The sequence below is a fragment of the Tripterygium wilfordii genome, chromosome 8 (genome assembly GCF_013401445.1).
Source record: "Tripterygium wilfordii isolate XIE 37 chromosome 8, ASM1340144v1, whole genome shotgun sequence".
NCBI classification, from domain to species: domain Eukaryota; kingdom Viridiplantae; phylum Streptophyta; class Magnoliopsida; order Celastrales; family Celastraceae; genus Tripterygium; species Tripterygium wilfordii.
In genome coordinates, this window is record NC_052239.1 from 11814526 (window position 1) to 11839555 (window position 25030).

Sequence of the window (25030 nt, forward strand, 5' to 3'; positions counted from 1 at the left end):
GTTTGGCTTGTGGGCTTTTGGGCCATACTCTGTATACATATCACTTTTGTCAGAAAGCGTGGATGTCACCTACTGTTTCGCAAGCAACTGAGCAAGTAACAATAAAATGGACATGGCTATGATGGCAAGATGCCTTGTTTATAATGCCATTTTTACTTCTTTTTTTCTTGAAGCTTTTACCTTTTTCTTATTGGTTCGGCATAATTCTCCAGTTAGTTGAACCACCCACTCTCTTCAATCTCTAGAAAGATTGCAGGTTGTCTATGTGACAAGTTGAATTAGGGTAGGGGTGTCCATTCAGTTTTCAGTTCGATTTTTAACTGAAACCGAAATGTTCGAATTCGGTTATGATATTTTAGAATCCATAATCGAACCATATATGTTCTGATAACCAAACCGAAATAACCATATTTTTCATATTAGTTCGGTTTTCGGTATTTAAAGAAATGGAAGAAGTATAAATAAATCTTAAATAGAGGGAGAAAATAACCCATGATCGACTCCTACTCCATCTAACAAAGTTTGATAAAAACCCATGATAATGATAATTTTAGTCACTATGAGTTTCAATTAATCAATCTTAATTTATAATTTGTGTAATGATTAGGTTAATTCGTAGCTTAATTTATAATTTTTTTACAGAGACATAATTTAGAGTTTTACAAATACTACTTGGCCTTTCATGACGTCTCAACAATTCCAATATGTAACATATATATATATAGAGGAATTCCTACATATATATAATATTTTTTTGGTTTTTCGGTTATAACCGTAACCGAAAAAATCATAACTGAAAAAATATCCAAAAATTTATTAAAATCATAACCATAACTGAAACCGTAACCAAAAAAATCGAATAACCACGGTTGCAGATCGATTGTGGACATCCCTAAATTTGGGTTTGCAAAATTAGTTAGAAAAATGGGCCGGCCTCGTCAATGCTCGAGCATCAGCTTGAGCGGCCTTCAATTCAATGGACTTTTTATGTTCAAAAAATTGGGTAGTATGAAAATTGTACAATTAAAATTCTAATACTCATGCTCACTCTTCATTTTATAGCAAACATGATAATGTTCATCTCATACTGGCTTCAAGCTCGCCTCACAATCACACTCATTGGATTAGCAATCATATTCATTGGATTAGCGACCAAATGTCCTGCTAGTGCGAATAATTTCAAGCAGCGCAAGAAGGACCTATGTAACCCCTAACCGAATTGAGGGGCAAACCCCAATAATCCTTACCGGCCAGTAAGCAATTCATGAAATGAGTAATTGAAACACCAAGTGCATGCACATGCACTCACCAAGACACTCATTCTGACCTCTCGTATTCTGCATCATTCGACACTAACACTAAACCACTTAATATTTAGAAAAAAAAATCCAAGATTTCACAATGAATGACAATAGTTTAGAAGATCATCGGTCGGAGTCTATTTTTTCATTCTCCAAGTTCAAAAGATTATCGTCAACAGTTTGTCGTTGTGCCACAGAGGTCACGATATTCGTGAAAGGTAAAACCCCCTCGTCCAAATGCTGCATCAGACTGCAAAACACAACGTCATGAAAATCAGGTGACTTCATATAAAAATAAGACTCACCAACTATGGCAAAAGTTTCCAATAATTTGAAATTTATACTTCAACTTAAAACAATCAAACGCAGAGAACCGGGGCCGAGCATAATCACCAATGTACCAGCTGGTTTTGTCAAGTGTGATGTAGTCTTCACCTCTTGTTGTTGAACCATATGTTGCACCAATGGAAGCACAGGTGGCTGCTTGGCTTATTGGAATAGAAAAAGCAAGGTGTGAGTGTGACTGAATATAAGGTTAATGCTCAGAATATATATATATATATATTGCAACATTTTCAATGAATGACAACATTTCCCCGAGCGGAATCAATATATAGGCTCATCATCAGACATGGTTGACTGCGAGATAATGATTTCAGCAAACCTACAACACAACCCAAAAAGAAAACCTCTGTAAGAGGGACCAGCATAAACCACCTCAACGACCATGTGAGATAGTTAAATTAGCAATTGTAAACAGCAATATCCAAGTTGGAAAATCGAGGCGGCTCTCTTTCATTGAACGAAATGCTTTGTTAATCTTTCTTTCTGATTGCTTTGTCCACCTCCCCACCGGCCGCGCTTGAAATAACTGAAGTGAGGCCGTGAGGGGGTTTAACCTCCTCCAAAAAGCAGATTCATGAACTGAGTTTTTAAAAACACTGAGCGCAGATTGCACGCACCAAATAATTCTCTGTGCAACCTTTCGTATTATGCCTCGTTCAAAACCCCTTCTCTGATACGTAGAAGAGGATTTATGAGATGAACAGGATCCTTAACTATTAAACCTAAAAAGTTCCGTGAAACCGATGAGAAAGCGAAGCGTATTCATGGAGAAGGAAACGTGAAGAAGAAAGAGAAGTCTCTTTCTTTCTTTTTTTTCATTTGAAATATTTATTAATCGAATGCGTTAATTTTTTTTTTCTAATTGATTGATTGATATGAATTGCATGGAATTGATGTACTGCAATTAGGCAAATGAAGGCGCTGTAGATTTACTGCAATTTGGCATATTTTTCATTTTTAAAACAGGTTTTAAGAATTGATAAATTTATCAATTATCGGTTTACCATTACCGATCGATCGGTATATTGACTCTTCTTGTAACGGTAGTATTTTTTGATTTATCGAAGGGGTCGGTATGATAACAATATTACGTGTTTGGTAACGATAACCGTACCAATAACAGTTCTAAATAAAATGAGTGGTGGCACTGAGTAGTGAAGAAAGTTACGTAGTGTAATTTTCTGAAAAGATGTGTTAAAGATAAAGAGGTGGGAGAAGATAACTCTCAGCTCTCCACAATCGGGTAACGTCCAAGGACATCAAGAGATTAGACTGAGGTGAGCCCAAGGTAATGACTTTTTTACGATTCACTCGATTACCAAACTACCTAAATTTGATATTGAATGGAGCGTCGGAGTGTACCCGGATCACAAAAGGGCACCTACTCAACCAGCTTAGAAAAAAATTCTTCACTCCTTTTCTTTTTTTTATAGAAAGAGACATTTAAGAACAGAAAAATAAAATTACAAAAATAATTCTGGTGGAAACTGAAAACCAAATGTGTAAGGCTTGACTTTTTTATGTGAAATTATTTTTAAAAGTCATTAATCATACAATAGTCCAATGAGAAAGTTCCACGTGTAGTAATTAGCTACTCCAAGAAGTTGGGGAAGGTAGTTGTGTCCTGGATTTACAGAGTTCCGTAGGGAAAACGAAAAACCTCCCGCGCTTTCTTCGTCTCCTTCCTCCTTGACGTTGAAGCTTCCAAGAAAATTCATCTTCTCATGTCATCGAAACCCAATAAGGTAATCTCCCTGAAGTTTAACAGACAAGAATCATTCTCGATACTTTGTATTTTTCCAGCTCTTCCAATAAGCATTGTTTCTTGCATTTGCTCTGTTTGTGAAAAGGCTCCCGAGAATAATCTTTGTTCTTCCTTCGTTTACAGGGAGGATTGAGTTTCGTGAGCTTTGTTTGAAGTGTGTATCAAATTCTAGGTCTTTGTTGATTAATGGATAATTATGGTCCATACAGACACCCAAATCCTTACCCTTACCACTATCCTTACCCTCCTCCTCCAAATCATGGATGCCCACCTACCAATTCAGATCCATACCAAACCCACACATATCCATATCAATATCAGTACAATTCACCACCTGCTTACCCGTATTCACAGCCTCCATATGCGTCAGCACCACTACCACCAGCACCGGCCTCTTATTCAGGCCCTTTAGACTACCAGCACCATCCACCATCTCCTTCAACAAGCTCCCATTCAGGCCATTTAGACTATCAACACCACCAATCACCACCTCATTCAGGGCCCATTCCCTTTCAGTATCCATACCCACCTGCCACGATGCCTTCATCGACCCTTCAACACCATGGCAGTTTCCATTACGGATCGCCCCATCACACTTATCAACAAGAGTCTGGCGTATATCCACCTCCTGAGAGCAATTCACATGTGCCTGATAGGGTTGATAGTCTATCCAGTCATTATCGCCAGGATAGTTGGAGTTCTGTAGCATCTGGGTTACCGAATAATTCTAAAGTAAATGAGTCTCCCGATTCTCACTCTACTTTATATCCATCTATTGATGAGCTTTTGAGTAATGTGCATATATCTGGGGATAAACCCACTGTCCCTGCATCACCCCCTACGCCTTCTGCGGCACAATTGCAGTATTCACCTCAAGTTAACTATGGTTCTAGTCTGAGTCTTGATGGCAGAAGGAATTTTTATGGGTATTCCAATGACTCATTTTCAGGTAATTGTGAAGGACCTTTGTTGGGTCGTCCTGCTTCATCCAATCACTCTGCATATGCTCATTCAGGCTCCGTTAATGGATCACAACATAGCCAGAGTACACAGGTTGTGCCATTTCAGAATAATAAGGTGTCTCTGAAGGTCTTGTTGTTACATGGAAATTTAGATATTTGGGTTTATGATGCAACAAATCTTCCAAACAAGGATATGTTTCATAAGACTTTGGAAGACATGTTTAATAAATTGCCAGGGAAAGTGAGCTCCAAAATTGAAGGACACGTGATCCGGAAGATTACTAGCGATCCATATGTTTCGATTTCAGTTGCAGGCACTGTTGTTGGTAGGACTTTTGTGAAAATCCTATTTGGACACAGCACTTCCATGTTCCTGTTGCACATTATGCTGCTAAAGTGCATTTTGTTGTTAAAGACAACGATGTTGTGGGATCACAGTTGATAGGAGAAGTTGGAATCCCAGTTGAACAGATATATTCAGGGGCAAAAATTCAGGGAATTTACCCCATCCTGAACAATAGTGGAAATCCCTGTAAGCCTGGAGCTGTCTTGAGGCTTTCAATTCAGTACATACCAATGGAAAAGTTGAGCATTTACCATGAAGGAGTAGGGGCAGGTCCTGACTATTTTGGAGTTCCTGGCACATATTTCCCTCTTAGAAGAGGTGGAACGGTGACTCTTTATCAAGATGCCCATGTTCCTGATGGCTTTCATCCAAACCTGAAACTTAATCATGGGATGTCTTATGTGCATGGGAAGTGCTGGCGTGATATTTTTGATGCAATTCGCCTGGCCCAGCGTTTCATCTACATTACAGGGTGGTCTGTATGGCACAAAGTTAGACTTGTTAGGGATGCTGATGCTGGTTATGCAGCAGATTGCACCTTAGGGGATCTACTGCGGGTGAAGTCCCAGGAAGGAGTAAGAGTGCTACTTCTTGTTTGGGATGACCCTACCTCAAGGAGCATTTTGGGACTTAAGACGGTAAAGAAAGTTATCTTGTATCTTGTTATTGCATTTCCAATTGGATGTTGTCGCTTGAGTGATTGTGGTTTGATGTATGTGTGTGCATTTATAATTTACAATCTTTCTTGCTTCTATTTCATAAAATTTAATCAGTTCAAAAGATACAAAGCAAGTTCTTAGGTTGTCTTTTTATTCTTGTCCTTTGGAACAGTGCAATTAAAGAAAAGTGAAGTTAGTGACCGACAATAGTTGGGGTTAATATTATTCCCTTTTTTGTTGGAGTGCAAGTGGAGCTTGAGAACATTAATATATTTAAAACTATCAATATGTAAGGAATTATGGTCCAAGTCATTAGGATTTCTTTATGAGTAAGATTTCCTTTTTTCTTCTTAATTAATAAATGTAGGGTTTCCTTGTTCTTTTTCTCTTTTTTTGGGTGTCATTTTCCCTTTTATTGCCCTTTAAAGTATTTTAGAGGCTTGTTGATGATATATTATATTGAAGCTCTTCTAAATTGACTAATGCAGGATGGAATCATGGCAACCCATGACGAGGAAACACGCCGCTTTTTCAAACACTCATCTGTTCAAGTGCTGCTTTGTCCTCGTATTGCTGGAAAACGACATAGCTGGGTCAAGCAAAGGGTTAGTCATACGACTCATACCTCTGGCTAAAAATGCCTAACACCATACGATCTGCATTGCTCTCATTTTTGGAAATATAAAAGTAATTTCATCTTGCATCGTACATTTTTTTTTGTAAAGATTGTTGCTGCTTTAGCAGTTTCACTCCAGAACATACACTGAGATGTATCGAGGTGCTTGGAATGGGTGTGAGGCACTTCAAAATATTTTCTTTTTATAACTGCTCTGCAGGATATGTTGATGCTGAAAACATGAAAAAAAAAATTTCATCTTTTATTACATTAACTTTCACATCCGGACAAATCAGTTTACTGAAAATCTTTATTTCTATGCAAGTCATATGAATTTTTTTTTTTAGTTATATGATTGTTTTGTATGTGTAGAAATTTTTGCATTTACTGAATATTGGTTTTACCATGTGAACTTTTCCCTATCTGTTTTTATTTTGAATTTCTTATTTATCAGGAAGTTGGAACTATCTATACACACCATCAGAAAACTGTAGTTGTTGATGCCGATGCCGGGAATAATCAAAGAAAAGTCATAGCTTTTGTTGGTGGACTTGATTTATGTAATGGACGGTATGATACTCCACAGCATCCTATACTTAAGACGCTGCAAACAGTGCATAAGGATGACTATCATAACCCTACTTACCAGGTAATTTTAAAATTTTATTTTTAGACCCCTGATAGAGGAAATACTTTTCTCATTTTCTTTTTCATGAGTTTTTTGAAAATGATGAAGTATTAGACTTGTTCTTTATGTTTATAACAATATTAGTTTAGAATTCTCCATCATTGGTGAAGGGGTGGGGGAATATTTACATATGCCATGCAACATATTAGACTTGGTCAAAATTTATCCAATCCCACTCAGCACTTGTTATTTTATCATGGATTGGATTGACAAGCACCAAGCAAGATTGGACTAAAAATTTTCTTACGCATTGAATGTTAGATAACACTTAAAAATTTGAGCAAGCTGCTAGAAAATTGGTCAATTGTGCAATGCATCATGTTTACTTGTCTGCTTTTTTTAAAAATGTTAGAAATTCTTGATGGAATGCACTGGAAGATAGCCAAGACAACACTGATTTGATTCTGCTCCTTGAAAAAGTACTGAATAATTACATGGCTAGTTATTTAATTGAAGAACCTTAACCAGTATGTTATACTATTTATGATCTCTCTCTTATGACCCTGACTAATAATTATTTTGTTTATTTGTTACTTGAGCAGGGTAACACCAATGGTTGTCCTAGAGAACCTTGGCATGACTTGCACTGCAAAATTGATGGTCCTGCAGCTTATGATGTTCTGACAAACTTTCAGGACCGCTGGTTGAAAGCTGCAAAACCCAAAGGGATCAAAAAACTGAAAATGTCATATGATGATGCATTGCTTAGGATAGAAAGAATTCCAGACATTTTGGGTGTATCCGACGTTCCCTGTGTCAGTGAGAATGAACCTGAAGCTTGGCATGTCCAGGTAATTGGGGGTTACAATAGGTTTTCCATTTGGATTTTGCCTTACTAGAGAAGATCGATACTGCAGAGAAGTTTTTTCCGTGATAGAAGGTTTAATTATATATTAGATATGTCATGTGTTTTCCTTTCCTTTTAATCCACTTACATGTCTATATACATTATTACTAATGTAAGTCTATTCAAATGCAGATCTTTCGTTCTATTGATTCAAACTCTGTTAAAGCGTTCCCAAAGGATCCAAGAGAAGCAACATGTAAGGTACAAAAAAGTTTAGCTATTGGTTTTGTCTTTTATTCTTTTTTGGCCGCTTTCTCTTTGTTTTTGCTTACGGTTGTTGATTGTTACTGTGCTGTAAACAGAACCTTGTTTGTGGGAAGGATGTACTCATAGACATGAGCATACATACAGCATATGTGAAGGCCATTCGCGCTGCCCAGCACTTCATTTACATTGAGAATCAGTATTTCATTGGGTCCTCATACAACTGGAGTTCTTATAAAGACTCGGGTAAAGAATTTTACTTTCCCCATAAAGATGTCACGTTGATAATTATTATACTTGTCCAGCACTATTTTTTTTATCTTAATGTAAAACTTTGTTGTTTTGTTAATTTTATTAACTTTCGGGCTCAGGAATGAACTTTGCAATTTGTGCAGCATAGAAGGGCACAATAGGCATGTGTTTGTATCTGTGTGTTCTTGATGTTTGTATGTGTGTTTTTCCCAATATCATCAGGATTTACAGTTATTGGAGAGGGTAGGCTTAAAAGGTGTTTTCCATATGTAATTTCAGTTTGCAAATCACAGAGTATTATCATGATGCTCTTGTGCAGGTGCTAATAATTTGATTCCAATGGAAATCGCTCTAAAAATAGCCGAGAAGATTAGATCAAATGAGAGATTTGCTGCATATATTGTTGTCCCAATGTGGCCTGAAGGTGTTCCAACTGGTGCTGCAACACAAAGGATTCTATTTTGGCAGGTGTGCTCCAACTGTAAAATTTGCAGTCTTAAACCATGTTCATTCAGGATTGCTTGGGGATTATATATTATATGTCTTCTGAAAGCAGTTTTAAGAAAAGAGAACGTCAACCGCTGACCAAAACATTTACAGTGGGTATATTACTATGGACAGATGATTCCCATGAAAACTTCCATAAAGCTTTTGGCTCTTTTACAAATAGGTTTGAAATATTGCATTAACTTAGAGCATGGTATAGAAGTTTAAGTATTTTATGTCCATTTATGAGATTAATATTTATTTGCTGGAAATGCCTCTTGAATTCTTAGTAAAACTAACACACATTCCAACACACCCGACACATTCCAAAATAACCCAACTCGGCCATCCCATGAAACGCCTTTGGTTTTCTATACACTTACTGTTCTATTTTCTTTCTCAATTGAAGAATAAAGGAACCTCTGCTTAGCATTTTATTTTTGTAAGGTTCTTATGTGGAATACTGCTCAGAGCCTTGTGTAGAGCCTGAATTGAGTGTGCGTAATTTCTGTCCCTGAACATCTTGATTCAGCTGTTAATGTCATTCAATAGATTGTTTCAGTGGAAGCATAACAATTTGTAACAAAGATTAGAAATTCTGTTGATTGGTGATAGACCCACTTGAATACTCATTTGACATATTTTTAAGTTAACTTAGTTTCTACATACAAGAACTGGAGAGTCATGTAGTCATCAAATTATGTTTAACAGCACTATGGATTGGTCTGGATCAGGTTTGTTAACATTGACTTATACAACTTTCTGCAGCACAAAACTATGCAAATGATGTATGAGACAATTTACAAGACTTTAGTGGAGGTCGGGCTTGAGGGTGCTTTCTCACCGCAAGATTATTTAAACTTCTTCTGCCTTGGTAATCGTGAGGCTGTGGATGGATATGATGCTTCATCTGTGGGAAGTCCTACAGATGCAAACACTCCTCAGGTATTCATTCTTTGCCCCCAAAACCATTTTCTTCTCTTCTGGTTCCTCTCTGCTGATGTTGGCACCAGTTGTTCTGATGAGCACTGGAATCCTCCTGGTCCAAAAGACACTTTTTCCTAATATCTTTTACTTTTCTGAATCTTTATAATGCCTATAACATAGTAGAGACTAGAGACAGCTTACCAATCATAAGAATTTTGCTCAATCAGCTATTTCCTTAACTTCTACTTTTTTTATCCTAGAAACCTTTTTTCTTCTTCTTCCTAGTCGAACTTTCCACTTTTTTTACTTTTATGAAACATTGTACAATATCTATGATATATTATTAGAGGCAGTTTTTGGACCAGAAGAGTTTTGCTTAATCAGCTAGTTTTCCTAACTTCTTTGCTTCTCCCCTGTAATAATATAATAAAAGAATTCTTGACTTTTGGAACCATCTATCTTCTTTTCTAATTTAATGCCCATATTTGTTATCATTTCTGTGGAATGTATGCATATGAATGTGCCATATCTTGGTGTTTCCAGGCACTCGGTCGAAGAAACCGACGATTCATGATTTATGTTCACTCTAAGGGGATGATAGTTGATGATGAGTATGTGATATTGGGGTCTGCAAACATCAATCAGCGTTCCATGGCAGGGACGAGAGATACTGAAATTGCAATGGGAGCTTACCAACCTCACCATACCTGGGCAGGGAAACAATCCAATCCTCATGGACAGGTGATATTTAATTGTATCATATCAAATTCGTTGATGATGATGATCTTTTTTTCTCTTATTTAACGATCCATTCAGCTCTGGAAATACTGGTGTTCATTTAGGCCTGAAAAGATCTCTTCCCACAAAGCTTAGAGTATAGGGTGGCTCTTGTATGTCTCATCAAATTGCCTAGAATAGGTAAAAACTTGGAAACCATCATCAGCCTCTTCATCATCTTATTATTCTTCTTTTTCGTCAAAAAAACTATAAAGCAGATCACAATTTGGTTATTGACCTCCTGCAGATGAGACTATGAAGCAACCGGCTTGAAAAACAATGAAGTCGCCACCAATTGATTTTTAGGATGCAATTGGACATCCATTCTGGTCTGCGAGAAAAAATGGGCAAGGGGGTCTATTGAGCATGGGGAAGGTGTTAGGCACCCCACAACTCCCGAAATCGGTTACCTTTAAATGTTTTCCTATTTGACTCTAATTTGTTTTTGAAAATCTCATTTTGATGAGTCTTATTGAAATGTAAATGAAAAATCCACTTGGAGTGGTTTGGAGAACAAGGTGCACGGGATCATTGGGGCCATTCCCGGCTTGGCCAAGGATTGGAGAAAACACCACTTGGAGTGGGTTTGGATATTTGGAAAAAGGAGTTGCACGGGATCATTGGGGCCATTCCCGGCTTGGCCAAAGATTGGATAAGGTACCACTTGGAGTGGGTTTGGATATTTTGGGGAAAAGGGAACTCTTGAGGACTTGGTTGATGTACCAAAAGGGCCCACAATCAAGGAATAATGTTCAATTCAAGTCTTACTCACAATTATGTTCTTCATGAGAAAAGAAAGAATCCATTTATGGCTCATTGAATGGGTCAAATATCTTTAAACCCACCGTTGAGTCCGTAAATAAATTCTCCTAATCCCTAAAAACACATTTGCTTTCCGGATCCACGAAATCCAAATGTTTTCAATGAATGCCAATGGAACCCCAATATCTTGAAGGCTCTTTGGTATTTAATCAAAACATAAGGATTCCATAATTTAATCTTGATGTGTTTTATTAATGTGAGACGGCTTGGATTAATCCAATGACTAACGCGTTGCATTTATTTTCATGACATTCAAATAATCCTAGCATACGTCTAAGCATCATGGCATGGTGTGAAAAATCAAAATCCTAAGCATGCATTCTAATGCAATCATCATTCACAAAATCATCTCCTAATGTCTATATGCTTCTAGCACCCTAAACATTTATGTATGCATTTCCACTATTTTCCACTATACTATTACAAAGATTTACATTTTACAAGGATACGTGACAAAAACGAAATTTATACAAATGTACAAAAACCCAATATTGCCCTTGGGACCCATTGCTCCAATCCGGCCCAGATCTTTTAAGTATGCCCTCCGGTCCAAGTAGGGTCAAGCCCGATCCAAGCCCAACATCAAACACAAAAATAATGGGGGGGTTAAAATGGTGCTCAAATATCATAGAAACTCCAATCAAATTAGGCCCATATATATTATAGTTATATAACCACCTATACAAATGTGCAAAATGGTACACGCACTGTAGACAATATATACACACACACTGTATATAATATATATATACACATCCCATATATATATACACACACTGTACATATATATACACACACCTATAGACATATATCTCCGGGCCCTCAATACATATAAACATGCATACAAACCCTAACCCTTGCGCACATAAAAACTGTATATACACTACAAGCACACACAAACTTGCAAACCGTGTACAATATATACGAACACATATACTGTATATAATATATACACACGCACACCATATATGCATGTACACAAACAAGTCAATATGAACAGATTGGTATGAACAGGGACTGTTATAGACAAATCTAAAGAATCGATACAATCATACAAACAATAAACATGACACAAAATATGAACAAAAACAGTGTAAACAAGAATTGAAATAGCAACATGGACATATAGAATAAACATTCGAAATCCAAAAAAAAAATAAATAAATAAAGAAGCCTAAGGAATCAGATAGATCAAAAGAACCAAGAGAAACCAAACCAATGAAATACAGAATATGAACCCAATAGAGAAACAAGAGATACAGAGATGTGTGTAGGTCATTACCCTTGCAGAGAAATAGAGCTTAAAGGAACAAAATCGTCTTCTAGTTCTACTCTCCTTTCTTCTCCTGATGTGCAGCGAATCACCCCCTTTTCTCTCAGTTTTTCTTCTTCTCTCTTGCTTTCTCCTCGTTCGCCATCTCCCTTTTTTTCTTCTCCTTTGGCCCTTTTTTTTTTTTCTCCCCCTTTCCTCCCTTTTCTTTTTCCCCTTTCTTTCTCCTCTCCTTTCCCCCTTTTCTCACGCCATTTCCTCCCTTTTCTTTTCCACTTTCGGCCACTTTCGGCCACTTTTTCTTTTTTTTTTTTATTTTTTGTTATTTTTTTGTTATTTTTTAATATATTTTATATTTTTTTTTATTTTTGTATTTTTTTTTTTGGCCGGACGAAAACCGGTTACTACAGCTGCCCCCCTTTGTATGTCTTTTATGAAATAAAAGGCAGACAAAGGTGTAGTTAACCGAATTTCGTACGGAAAGGATAAGGAAAGATGCTCGGGATCACTGTAGCCATTCCCGGCTTGACTGAAAAAGTGCTCGGGATCATTGGGGCCATTCCCGGCTTGGCCGATGCTTGAATGAAATCCCACTTGGAGTGGGTTTTGTAAATTGAAAAAAACAGTGTGCTCGGGATCATTGGGGCCATTCCCGGCTTGGCCAATGCTTGAATGAAATCCCACTTGGAGTGGGTGTTGTAAATTGAAAAAGACAATGTGCTCGGGATCATTGGGGCCATTCCCGGCTTGGCCAATGCTTGAATGAAATCCCACTTGGAGTGGGTGTTGTAAATTGAAAAAACAGTGTGCTCGGGATCATTGGGGCCATTCCCGGCTTGGCCAATGCTTGAATGAAATCCCACTTGGAGTGGGTTTTGTGAATTGAAAAAGAGTGTGCTCGGGATCATTGGGGCCATTCCCGGCTTGGCCAATGCTTGAATGAAATCCCACTTGGAGTGGGTGTTGTAAATTGAAAAAACAATGTGCTCGAGATCATTGGGGCCATTCCCGGCTTGGCCAAAATTTTTTTTTTTTTTTTTTTTTTTTTTTTTTTTGAGAAAAGCTGCTCGGGAGCTTTTGTAATCTCACCTTGACAGAAAGATGTTTCGAGCAGATGATATGCTTTGATTTGAGGAGAATGACTACGTCCAAGCTGTATCTTCTGCATAAACCTGCCATAATACAAAAATGACAAACCATATGCAACAATGATGCATGTAATGACCGATTTTGTTCAAATATGAATGTTTCATTAATGAGTGAATGTATGCTCTCTTAAGGCTGTGCCGTCCTCAGTCACGCGTACAGTTGCGAATTGCTAGAACAAATCTGCTTCTTTGTAGGGTTTGACCTTCTGATTATGGATTTTCGATGCATCTTCTCTATACTGATTAGCAAAAGCCTTCGCTCATTCCCAAACCCAACTCTTCAGCTATCTCTTTTCTTCTCTGCATGTGTGCCCACTTTTGAGCTCAAGGCTGCCAATTCATCTGGATTTATTTTCATTTCGTTGTGCGCGTCACATGATTATGATCTTCCCTTTCCTGCTAATGCTTACCTCGGCTTCAAGTCTTTTATTCAAATCCTTTCCAGCTTAGGATGCCAAAATCCAATCAAATTCCTAGCAAGAGTAATGTCCTAATGCATATTCCACATTTCCTGTCAAAACTTTATCAGTGATAAATTCAATAGTATAGCCATGCATGTCAATTAATGAATGCAGGTGATAAACTTTTTGGAACATGGATTGAGAATGGAGTTGGGGTATGGAAAACAGATGCCACAAGTGACAAAACTACAGAAATGAATTTCTTCACCATTTTTATTGAAAGGACGAGTGCCGATTGACAAAGGTATGTACAAGAATGTAGAGAAGTCAAAGGAAGAAGGGACAAACCCAACTTCTCCAAGATGAAATATGTAATAATTCAAAGATTCCACCAAAACTGCCCCAGTTTTGGTGTGCACCCAATTAACAATGATCAAATCTGACTCGTCTGAGACTGTCTCTGAGTCCTCCATTTTTGCCAACAAACTTCTCATTCTGTTTAACGAACAAACAAATGATAGCCTAAAGAGCATCCCGAGAACTGCCCCAGTTTTGGGTGCTTGCCCAAATAACTGTCCTCCAATCTGGCAACTACGAGGTCGATTCTGTACTCCGCACCAATGTCAATGCAAGACAAGTTAACAACCAACAGACTCATGTCTCGACCTCCTTTCTTGCAGCCATAATTAGAGTACCCGTGAGGGTTTTCACTCCAATAAAAGTTCTTGTTGTCCCTAATTTTTGCCTAGAGCGCCCTTTCGGGTTTTCACTCTAGCGGGTTTTTTTTTTTTTTTTTTTTTTTTTTTTTTTTTTTTTTTTTTAAGCATAATACTGCCTGAGAACCTCAACATTTACTGGGTGAGGCAAATCATCTCCATCCATCCTTGTCAAAATTACTGCTCCACCAGAGAATGCTTTCTTCACCACATATGGTCCCTCGTAGGTAGGAGTCCATTTTCCACGGTGATCTTTTTGAGGTGGCTGAATCATCTTTAACACTAAATCCCCTTCTCTGAAACAACGAGGGCGAACCCTCTTGTGATGTGCTCTTATCATTCGTCTTTGATAAAGTTGTCCTCTACAAAGTGCCCCTAATCTTCTCTCCTCAATAAAATTTAGATGTTCATAACGGGCTCGGACCCACTCCGTCTCCTCCAAGTTGGCCTCCATCGCTACTCTTAGCGAAGGGATTTCTACTTCAATGGGAAGGACCGCCTCTGTCCCATATACTAAAGCAAAAGGACTTTCACCAGTGGATGTACGCACCGAAGTTCGGTACCCATATAAAGCGAAAGGAAGCTTTTCATGCCAATCTTTGTAATTCTCTGTCATCTTCTGGATGATTTTCTTGATATTTTTGTTAGCCGCCTCAACAGCCCCGTTCATCTTGGGACGATAAGGAGATGAATTATGATGCTTGATCTTGAACTGCTCGCATAAATCATTTACTATCTTGCTGTTGAAATTCGTGCCATTGTCAGTAATGATCCTTTCGGGAACCCCATAGCGACATACAATATCTTTTCTCAAGAATCGGGCGATAACGTTACTTGTCACTTTAGCATAAGAATTTGCTTCCACCCACTTTGTAAAATAATCAATTGCAACCAGGATGAAACGATGTCCGTTGGAAGCTTTGGGCTCGATAGGGCCAATAACATCGATACCCCACATTGAAAAGGGCCAAGGTGCTGCTAATACCCGCAGAGGGTTCACTGGGACATGAGTTTTATCAGCATAAATCTGGCACTTATGGCATCTGATTGCATATCTAATACAATCTCTTTCCATGGTAAGCCAATAGTAACCGGCTCGCAATATCTTCCTTGCCATTGAATATCCACTCGAATGAGTACCACATATTCCTTCATGAATATTTTCCATAATCTGTTTGGCTCCATCAGTATCCACGCATCGAAGAAGTACAAATCCCGAGCTTCTCTTATACAACACGTCTTTATCCAAGAAAAAGGAGCTTGAGAGCCTTCGGATGGTGCGTTTGTCATTATCTGAGGCCTCTGGAGGGTATTCTCCTTTCTCCAAATACTGCTTCACATCATAATACCAGGGTTTGCCATCAGGTTCTGCTACTATATTCAAACAGTGCGCCTGAATTTTACGCTTCTCAATCCTGATAACCTCTACTTCTCCTCGAGGGTCCAAATCAAACATAGCTGCCAGAGTGGCCAAAGCATCTGCCATCTGGTTTTCTTCTCTTGGAATATGATCAAATTCTACACAATCGAAAAACTTCATCAATTCCTTGATATGCTGATAATACGGGACTAACTTGGCATCCCTGGTTTCCCATTCGTCACACAATTGCCTGATCACCAATTGAGAGTCACCATAAACCTGAAGCTTTTTAATCCCAACATCAACAGCAGCTTGAATTCCCATGGCACAGGCCTCATACTCGGACACATTATTGGTACAGCTGAAATAAAGCTTAGCAGTAAACGGGGTAACTTTTCCTTCTGGAGAAATAAGCACAGCCCCAATCCCATTACCAACGATATTAGAAGCGCCATCAAACAACATAATCCATCTGTCAATATCTTTCCGACTCTCCATCTCTAAGGACAAGAATTCTCCATCTGGGAACCCTGGATTCATAGGCTGAGAGTCATCAATCGCCTGCTCTGCTAAGTAATCTGCTATTGCACTTCCCTTCACTGCCTTCTGAACAACATACAAAATATCGTATTCTGACAACAGCATCTGCCATTTTGCAATCCTCCCCGAAAGAGATGGTTTTTCAAAAATATACTTGATCGGATCCATCTTCGAGATCAACCAAGTAGTGTGATAAAGCATATATTGCCTGAGCCTATGCGCAGCCCATGCCAGTGAACAACAAGTTTTCTCCAACATGGAGTAGTTTGCCTCACAACTGGTGAATTTCTTGCTCAAGTAGTAGATCGCATGCTCTATTCTTCCTGATGAATTGTGTTGCCCCAACATACACCCCATCGACTTGTCCGATATAGTCAGGTAGAGAATAAGTGGTTTCCCAACAACCGGAGGCATCAAGACCGGTGGATTTTGTAAATACTGTTTAATTCTCTCAAAGGCACTTTGACATTCATCATTCCATTCTGATGGGTTATTCTTCCGAAGTAACTTAAAAATTGGCTCACACGTAGTTGTCAACTGTGAAATGAACCTTGCAATGTAATTGAGTTTCCCTAAGAAACCTCTGACTTCTTTCTCGGTGCGAGGGGCCGGCATCTCTATAATCGCCTTCACTTTATCCGGGTCTACTTCAATACCTCTCCTACTGACAATAAAACCCAACAACTTCCCTGAGGTTGCCCCAAATGTGCATTTCGAGGGATTCAACTTCAATTGGTGCCTTCTCAACCTCTTGAACAACTTCTCCAGGTTAATCACGTGATCTTCATCCTCCTTTGACTTAGCAATCATGTCATCCACATACACCTCAATCTCTTTATGCATCATATCATGAAACAGAGTAACCATGGCTCGCTGATAAGTAGCTCCCGCATTTTTGAGACCAAATGACATGACTTTGTAACAAAAGGTACCCCATAAAGTGATGAAAGTAGTTTTCTCCTGATCTTCCGGTGCCATCTTGATCTGGTTATATCCTGAGAATCCATCCATGAAGGAGAACGCAAAATGTTTAGCAGTATTGTCTACTAATATGTCAATTTGGGGTAAAGGAAAGTCATCTTTCGGGCTCGCCCGATTAAGATCCCTGTAATCCACACACATCCGAACCTTACCATCTTTTTTTTGGGACTGGTACGATATTCGCAACCCACTCGGGGTATTTTGCCACAGCGAAGAATCCTGCATCAAACTGCTTTTTTACTTCATCTCTAATCTTCAAAAGCATCTCCGGCTTCAATCTTCTCAACTTTTGCTTCACTGGCAGACAATCTGGTTTTAATGGCAATTTATGGACCACTATGTTTGTATCAAGTCCTGGCATATCCTGATATGACCATGCAAAAACACCCTGATATTCATGTAGCAAACCTATCAATTTGTCTCTATCTCCTCCTTCCAAAGCTGCACCAATCCTAACCTCCTTTTTCTGATCTTCAGTTCCCAAGTTAACAACCTCAGTAATTTCTTGGTGTGGCTGAATTATCTTTTCTTCTTGATTAACTTGTCTCAACATTTCTGGCGATATCTCAAATTTATCTTCAGTGTCGGAATCAGATTCAACATTGTTAATGGGTGCCCCAAAATCTGGTTCATTCGGTTCATCTTTTTTATTATCATCAATTTCAGTCCTGTTAAAATGGAATGTGTGAGATTTGGATTTTTTAGAAGTGATGTGTGAAATGAAATGAATAGATGTGAGAATTATGAGCAACGATTTTTGTGTATGATAAGCATATCAGAATCATCAGAAACATGAGAACATGCAAAGGCCTTACTATGCGAATTCATCAAAAGATAAAGTAAAGACATGCTCATTACAAAAACCCAATCAGTGGCCATGAGCTGGGTCACAGATCATAGTGCACATGGATATTACTCTTGAAGGCTGTTGATAGAGACTGGCAATTCAAAACTGGTCCAGTTGTTGAGCTTAAAACCTGAAGGACATGGCAAGGCTTAACAGCAAAGTTTTGATCATTCCCCATAATAGCAACATAGAATTCCTCAAACTGCTCACATAACTCCCCAAAATTTCTGACTGTTGGATTGCTATGTTTTCACTTCCGTATCATATCCATGACTGCTACCAACATGTGCTCCAGCCTGTGCTGTCCATCTTCTAGTGTTTGTAGCCCCATCTCTAGCCGGGCTATCGCTGCACGCATGCGATCTGATTGTGGAGATGCTGCAATTACTGATGAGGAATCACCAGGTGGTGATGCTGAGGGACCCTCTTGGGTCTGCTTCTTTCCAGCAGAAGTTGTTTTCAAATGGTTGATGCTCTGAAGCCATGTCCTTCTTTCTAGCATGGTGACTTGATATCCCAAAGATGCTTGAGGCCGAGGAGGTCGAATGCTTTTGAACAAAAGCAACCTTGTGATAAGCCGTGGGAAAAATAACTTCCCCGCCTTTGTTGGCTTCGTCTCGACAAAATCCTTGGCTTTGAAGATAATGGCCAGATAGATCTTCCCAATATCAAACCACTGCCCTTTATACATAGAGTATAAGACTGACAAGAATGTTCCTCGTCGTTCTTGCTCATGGCTAATAGGGCACAGATTTTTCCTGACAGCATCATCCAGCAACCACATCTTTGAAGGCAAGTAAGCACGACGTGTAGCGTTGCTGTGCCTATTCTTTTTTCCTCCACACATATCATCAACAATTTTCTGCTTTGACGCACAGATCGGTTGTTGAGATCCAGTGGGCTTATCATCTACTGGTGGATATCCCAAGCAGTAACACAGATCTGCTGTCGTGAATTGAACTTTTATACCATCTAGAATGACCTGATAGACCAGTTGATTCCTAGTCCGCTCACTTCGTGGTAGCTCGATGAGAGTGTGATAGAAGGAGCGAACGATCTGAGGATACACCAGTAAGTCATTTCCTGGATCTGGGTCTACTAGAAACAGCAAGGAATGCTCCCTCAAGTAGCGCATCGCCCATTTGTTGAGTGCTTCTCGCTGTACCGTTTCGTCGATTCTACATTCAGGAATAATTTCAGCTTTGTTGAACAACGCAAGCCTCGACTGTAATCTTGAGGCGATGGTGCGCGAGCGTCTCGGCATAGCTCTTGATCTTTGTGAGAGAACACACTTTTGTCAGGAATGATTGAGATGAAGATGGAGATGGAGATGGTGATGAAGATAGCTCAGAGAGAAAACACACTTTTGCAATTGAGATGGAGATGAAGACGGAAATGGCTCTGCATATACGAAGACATTTGCGGTGCCTGTCACATCAGTACTTACTTTACTGTCACCATCCACTGTTATTTTCCCGCTTGAGGACAACTCTTTTCTTCCTTCTTTTTTTCAACTAGATGATAATAAAAAACAAAACTATCACACTCAACTATTCATTTCCCGATTGAGGACAAACTTTTTTTTTTCTTTTTTTTTTTTTTCTTCAAATAGATAATAATAAAAACAAAACTGTCACACTCAACTATTCATTTCCCGACAAACTTTTTCTTTTTTCTTTTTTTTTTTTTTTTTTTTTTTTCCAAATAGATAATAATAAAAACAAAACTGTCACACTCAACTATTCATTTCCCGACAAACTTTTTCTTTTTTTTTTTTTTTTTTTTTTTTCTCTTTTCTTTTTTTTTTCAACTCAAATAAAAATAAAATAGAATAATAAAAAAAACTTTCGCACTCCCCGAGAAATTATGAATATTTGCACAATGAGACAGGGTACATAACGGACGGTCAAGACCTAATCCAACTTCACTGGCTTTACAATAGATTCCTCTGCTCCTCCTCCCAAGCATCTGTCAATTCGAGCCACTACGGTCTCAGATGACATGATTACTCTCAAATGACATGATTAACATCGGAATCTCTCTCAAGGCAAACGATCCCTTGATTTTCTTCAACAACTCATATCTTGTCATTCCAGGCATACAGTAGTTGGTGATGATCAGATCCACCTTCAAACTATCAAACCCAATAGAACAATTATTCTCCTCGTTTAAACCCAGAAACTGAAGTACTCTTATTCCACTATCCACCGCAGTCACTTTACAGGAAGTAATCTTGAGCAAACTATTCTATCAACAAGGCTGTCATCGATAGCCAAAACATGAATCTCTTCAGAATCAGACAAAGAATGATCCATTCCAACCCCATCAACAAGAAAATTAAGAGTCAATTTCCTCAAAAACTGCACCAGTATTTTTTGCTGTTCATTTTTCATTGTTTGAGCAATGCACAACTGTAATCTTGTGTAATAAGGATGGCAATGACATGAGTGAAACGGTTTCTTTTTTTGTTTTTTTTTTTTTTTTTTTTTTTTTTTTTTTTTTTTTTTTTTTTTTTTTTCATGCATGACTATGAACTTATTAGTTTGTCAAAATGCAAAAAATGTGTGTAGTGCATGCATGGTAGTATTAAAAGAACGAGTGTAAGATGTGTATAAACATGTATGAGTGATTAACAATCATGCAAGTATATATGGACATGTATGGATGATTAACAGATGTACAAGTACATATGGACAAATATGGATAATTAGCAGATGTACAAGTATATATGGGCATATATGAGTATTCAAGTATATATGGACATGTATCGGCCATTATGCTTGTGCATGATCATAACCTAGGCTAACATATATGACAAATGTATAAACGATGTACATGTATGGTTCAATGAATGTATATACACAGGTATGTATCAAGTATATATAAACATGTAAATGAGGAATAAAGGTACATGGTATTTAAATGTACAGGAAATAAATAGAGTTAAGGATAGGAGAATCCCCCATTGTTCTTAACAAAATCAGGTTCCTACCAATTTCTGAAGGTCTCGAACCGGATCTAGGGTTATGTAATGTGCATATGGGTGGCATATCTAACTATAACGCGGCTACGCGAGAGGCCACTGGATCAGGTTAGTTCACACCCCATATCTGGAAGTGGAACCCATCCCCCAATATCTTGAAGGGACGTCAATCCAGGAGGATGTCTTTCCTTGCTTACGTGAGGACAAAATCCATCAAAAGCAAAGATCAACCCTCACTAATCACTAATAGGACCCGGTTTTTATGGGCCATTTGTGTGCATGTGAATAGTGATGTGTGTGCGGGGGAATCATACCATATCCTCAACAAACCCTCAAATTTTATGAAACCAAAAACCTGTTATTTTATCTACAATCATGAACAAAACACATTAGATTCTTCAAATATGTTGAAAGAAACATGTACAACAAAATAAACAAATCAACCAAATAGAAAAACAACAAGACAACAAGGCCCGACCCCTTTGGTACAACAACCAATTGTCCCCAGTGAAGTCGCCAGCTGAAGCAACCGGCTTGAAAAACAATGAAGTCGCCACCAATTGATTTTTAGGATGCAATTGGACATCCATTCTGGTCTGCGAGAAAAAATGGGCAAGGGGGTCTATTGAGCATGGGGAAGGTGTTAGGCACCCCACAACTCCCGAAATCGGTTACCTTTAAATGTTTTCCTATTTGACTCTAATTTGTTTTTGAAAATCTCATTTTGATGAGTCTTATTGAAATGTAAATGAAAAATCCACTTGGAGTGGTTTGGAGAACAAGGTGCACGGGATCATTGGGGCCATTCCCGGCTTGGCCAAGGATTGGAGAAAACACCACTTGGAGTGGGTTTGGATATTTGGAAAAAGGAGTTGCACGGGATCATTGGGGCCATTCCCGGCTTGGCCAAAGATTGGATAAGGTACCACTTGGAGTGGGTTTGGATATTTTGGGGAAAAGGGAACTCTTGAGGACTTGGTTGATGTACCAAAAGGGCCCACAATCAAGGAATAATGTTCAATTCAAGTCTTACTCACAATTATGTTCTTCATGAGAAAAGAAAGAATCCATTTATGGCTCATTGAATGGGTCAAATATCTTTAAACCCACCGTTGAGTCCGTAAATAAATTCTCCTAATCCCTAAAAACACATTTGCTTTCCGGATCCACGAAATCCAAATGTTTTCAATGAATGCCAATGGAACCCCAATATCTTGAAGGCTCTTTGGTATTTAATCAAAACATAAGGATTCCATAATTTAATCTTGATGTGTTTTATTAATGTGAGACGGCTTGGATTAATCCAATGACTAACGCGTTGCATTTATTTTCATGACATTCAAATAATCCTAGCATACGTCTAAGCATCATGGCATGGTGTGAAAAATCAAAATCCTAAGCATGCATTCTAATGCAATCATCATTCACAAAATCATCTCCTAATGTCTATATGCTTCTAGCACCCTAAACATTTATGTATGCATTTCCACTATTTTCCACTATACTATTACAAAGATTTACATTTTACAAGGATACGTGACAAAAACGAAATTTATACAAATGTACAAAAACCCAATATTGCCCTTGGGACCCATTGCTCCAATCCGGCCCAGATCTTTTAAGTATGCCCTCCGGTCCAAGTAGGGTCAAGCCCGATCCAAGCCCAACATCAAACACAAAAATAATGGGGGGGTTAAAATGGTACTCAAATATCATAGAAACTCCAATCAAATTAGGCCCATATATATTATAGTTATATAACCACCTATACAAATGTGCAAAATGGTACACGCACTGTAGACAATATATACACACACACTGTATATAATATATATATACACATCCCATATATATATACACACACTGTACATATATATACACACACCTATAGACATATATATCCGGGCCCTCAATACATATAAACATGCATACAAACCCTAACCCTTGCGCACATAAAAACTGTATATACACTACAAGCACACACAAACTTGCAAACCGTGTACAATATATACGAACACATATACTGTATATAATATATACACACGCACACCATATATGCATGTACACAAACAAGTCAATATGAACAGATTGGTATGAACAGGGACTGTTATAGACAAATCTAAAGAATCGATACAATCATACAAACAATAAACATGACACAAAATATGAACAAAAACAGTGTAAACAAGAATTGAAATAGCAACATGGACATATAGAATAAACATTCGAAATCCAAAAAAAAAAAAAATAAATAAAGAAGCCTAAGGAATCAGATAGATCAAAAGAACCAAGAGAAACCAAACCAATGAAATACAGAATATGAACCCAATAGAGAAACAAGAGATACAGAGATGTGTGTAGGTCATTACCCTTGCAGAGAAATAGAGCTTAAAGGAACAAAATCGTCTTCTAGTTCTACTCTCCTTTCTTCTCCTGATGTGCAGCGAATCACCCCCTTTTCTCTCAGTTTTTCTTATTCTCTCTTGCTTTCTCCTCGTTCGCCATCTCCCTTTTTTTCTTCTCCTTTGGCCCTTTTTTTTTTTTCTCCCCCTTTCCTCCCTTTTCTTTTTCCCCTTTCTTTCTCCTCTCCTTTCCCCCTTTTCTCACGCCATTTCCTCCCTTTTCTTTTCCACTTTCGGCCACTTTCGGCCACTTTTTCTTTTTTTTTTTTATTTTTTGTTATTTTTTTGTTATTTTTTAATATATTTTATATTTTTTTTTATTTTTGTATTTTTTTTTTTGGCCGGACGAAAACCGGTTACTACAGACTACAAATGAGCATATATCAGACATTATTGAAAATATTAAAGAATGACACAAAAGATAGGAGAGTTTGCAGCTTTACATGGGATTGAGTTCTCAACTTTTGCACCAGAGCCTGAAAATCTCTACCTTGTTCATCTCCAAACCATCTTACGTCTATTTTTCTCGTCTTTCTTTTTTCCGGGGTTGGAAAAATTGCATCTGCATAAATATTGAGAGAGCATTAAGGTGTGTGGTTCCAAGGTAGAAGTGTTCGACTGTCGGTTTTCTGTTGCAGTTAAGGTAGCAGGGAACAGGTGAGGTTTTTTGTAAGGAACCATAATACTGTTCCAGGATTTCTAAAATTTTCCTGGAGAATTAGCCTGAAATCTACAAACATTGCTAAAAATTTGATGACTCATTTTAATTGCTGTGCACTTGGAACTTTTCCTAGTTATCAATTGAGCAAAGGAGAAACCATCAAGAACCTTATATGCTGTTATGTAATGGTTATGTGCTTCACAGATCTATGGCTATAGGATGTCACTTTGGGCAGAGCATATGGGAACCATTGAGGACTGCTTCACTCAACCTGAGAGCATTGAATGTGTAAGAAGAGTGACAACAATCGGCGAAATGAACTGGAAAATTTTTGCAGCTGATGAGGTAGCTGAACTGAGGGGACACCTCCTGAAGTACCCGGTTGAAGTTGATCGAAAGGGGAAGGTGAGACCTCTTCCTGGATGTGAAACGTTTCCGGACATGGGAGGAAAAATAGTGGGTTCATTTTCATTCCCTGGCATTCAGGAGAATCTAACCATCTGAAAAATTCATAATCCAGGAATGTGTGGACTCTTCTTCTTCTTCTTCTTTTTTTGGTTCTTTGAGCATTACAAATTGTAATTAGCCCTTAATATATAGGTTTCCTCATGCATGGCTGCATGCATATCTGAACATAGGTGTATTTATATCTTCTATCATACCCTTGATCCTTGAACAAAGCATTGTGCTTATATTATAGAAGAATAAATACAGTTCGATGACT

At 38.2% G+C, this 25030-nt stretch overlaps 1 long non-coding RNA gene and 1 pseudogene across 1 annotated transcript; one reads left to right on the plus strand and one right to left on the minus strand.

Annotated features, from left to right (window-relative positions):
* Positions 1 to 3299: 3299 nt before the first annotated feature.
* Positions 3300 to 25030, plus strand: LOC120004501 (annotated as a pseudogene).
* On the minus strand, positions 20114 to 23769 carry LOC120004502. The gene is made up of 2 exons (XR_005469553.1): positions 23613 to 23769; positions 20114 to 20394 (listed from the first exon to the last, which is right to left on the minus strand). It is a non-coding gene; the product is annotated as an uncharacterized LOC120004502 (long non-coding RNA).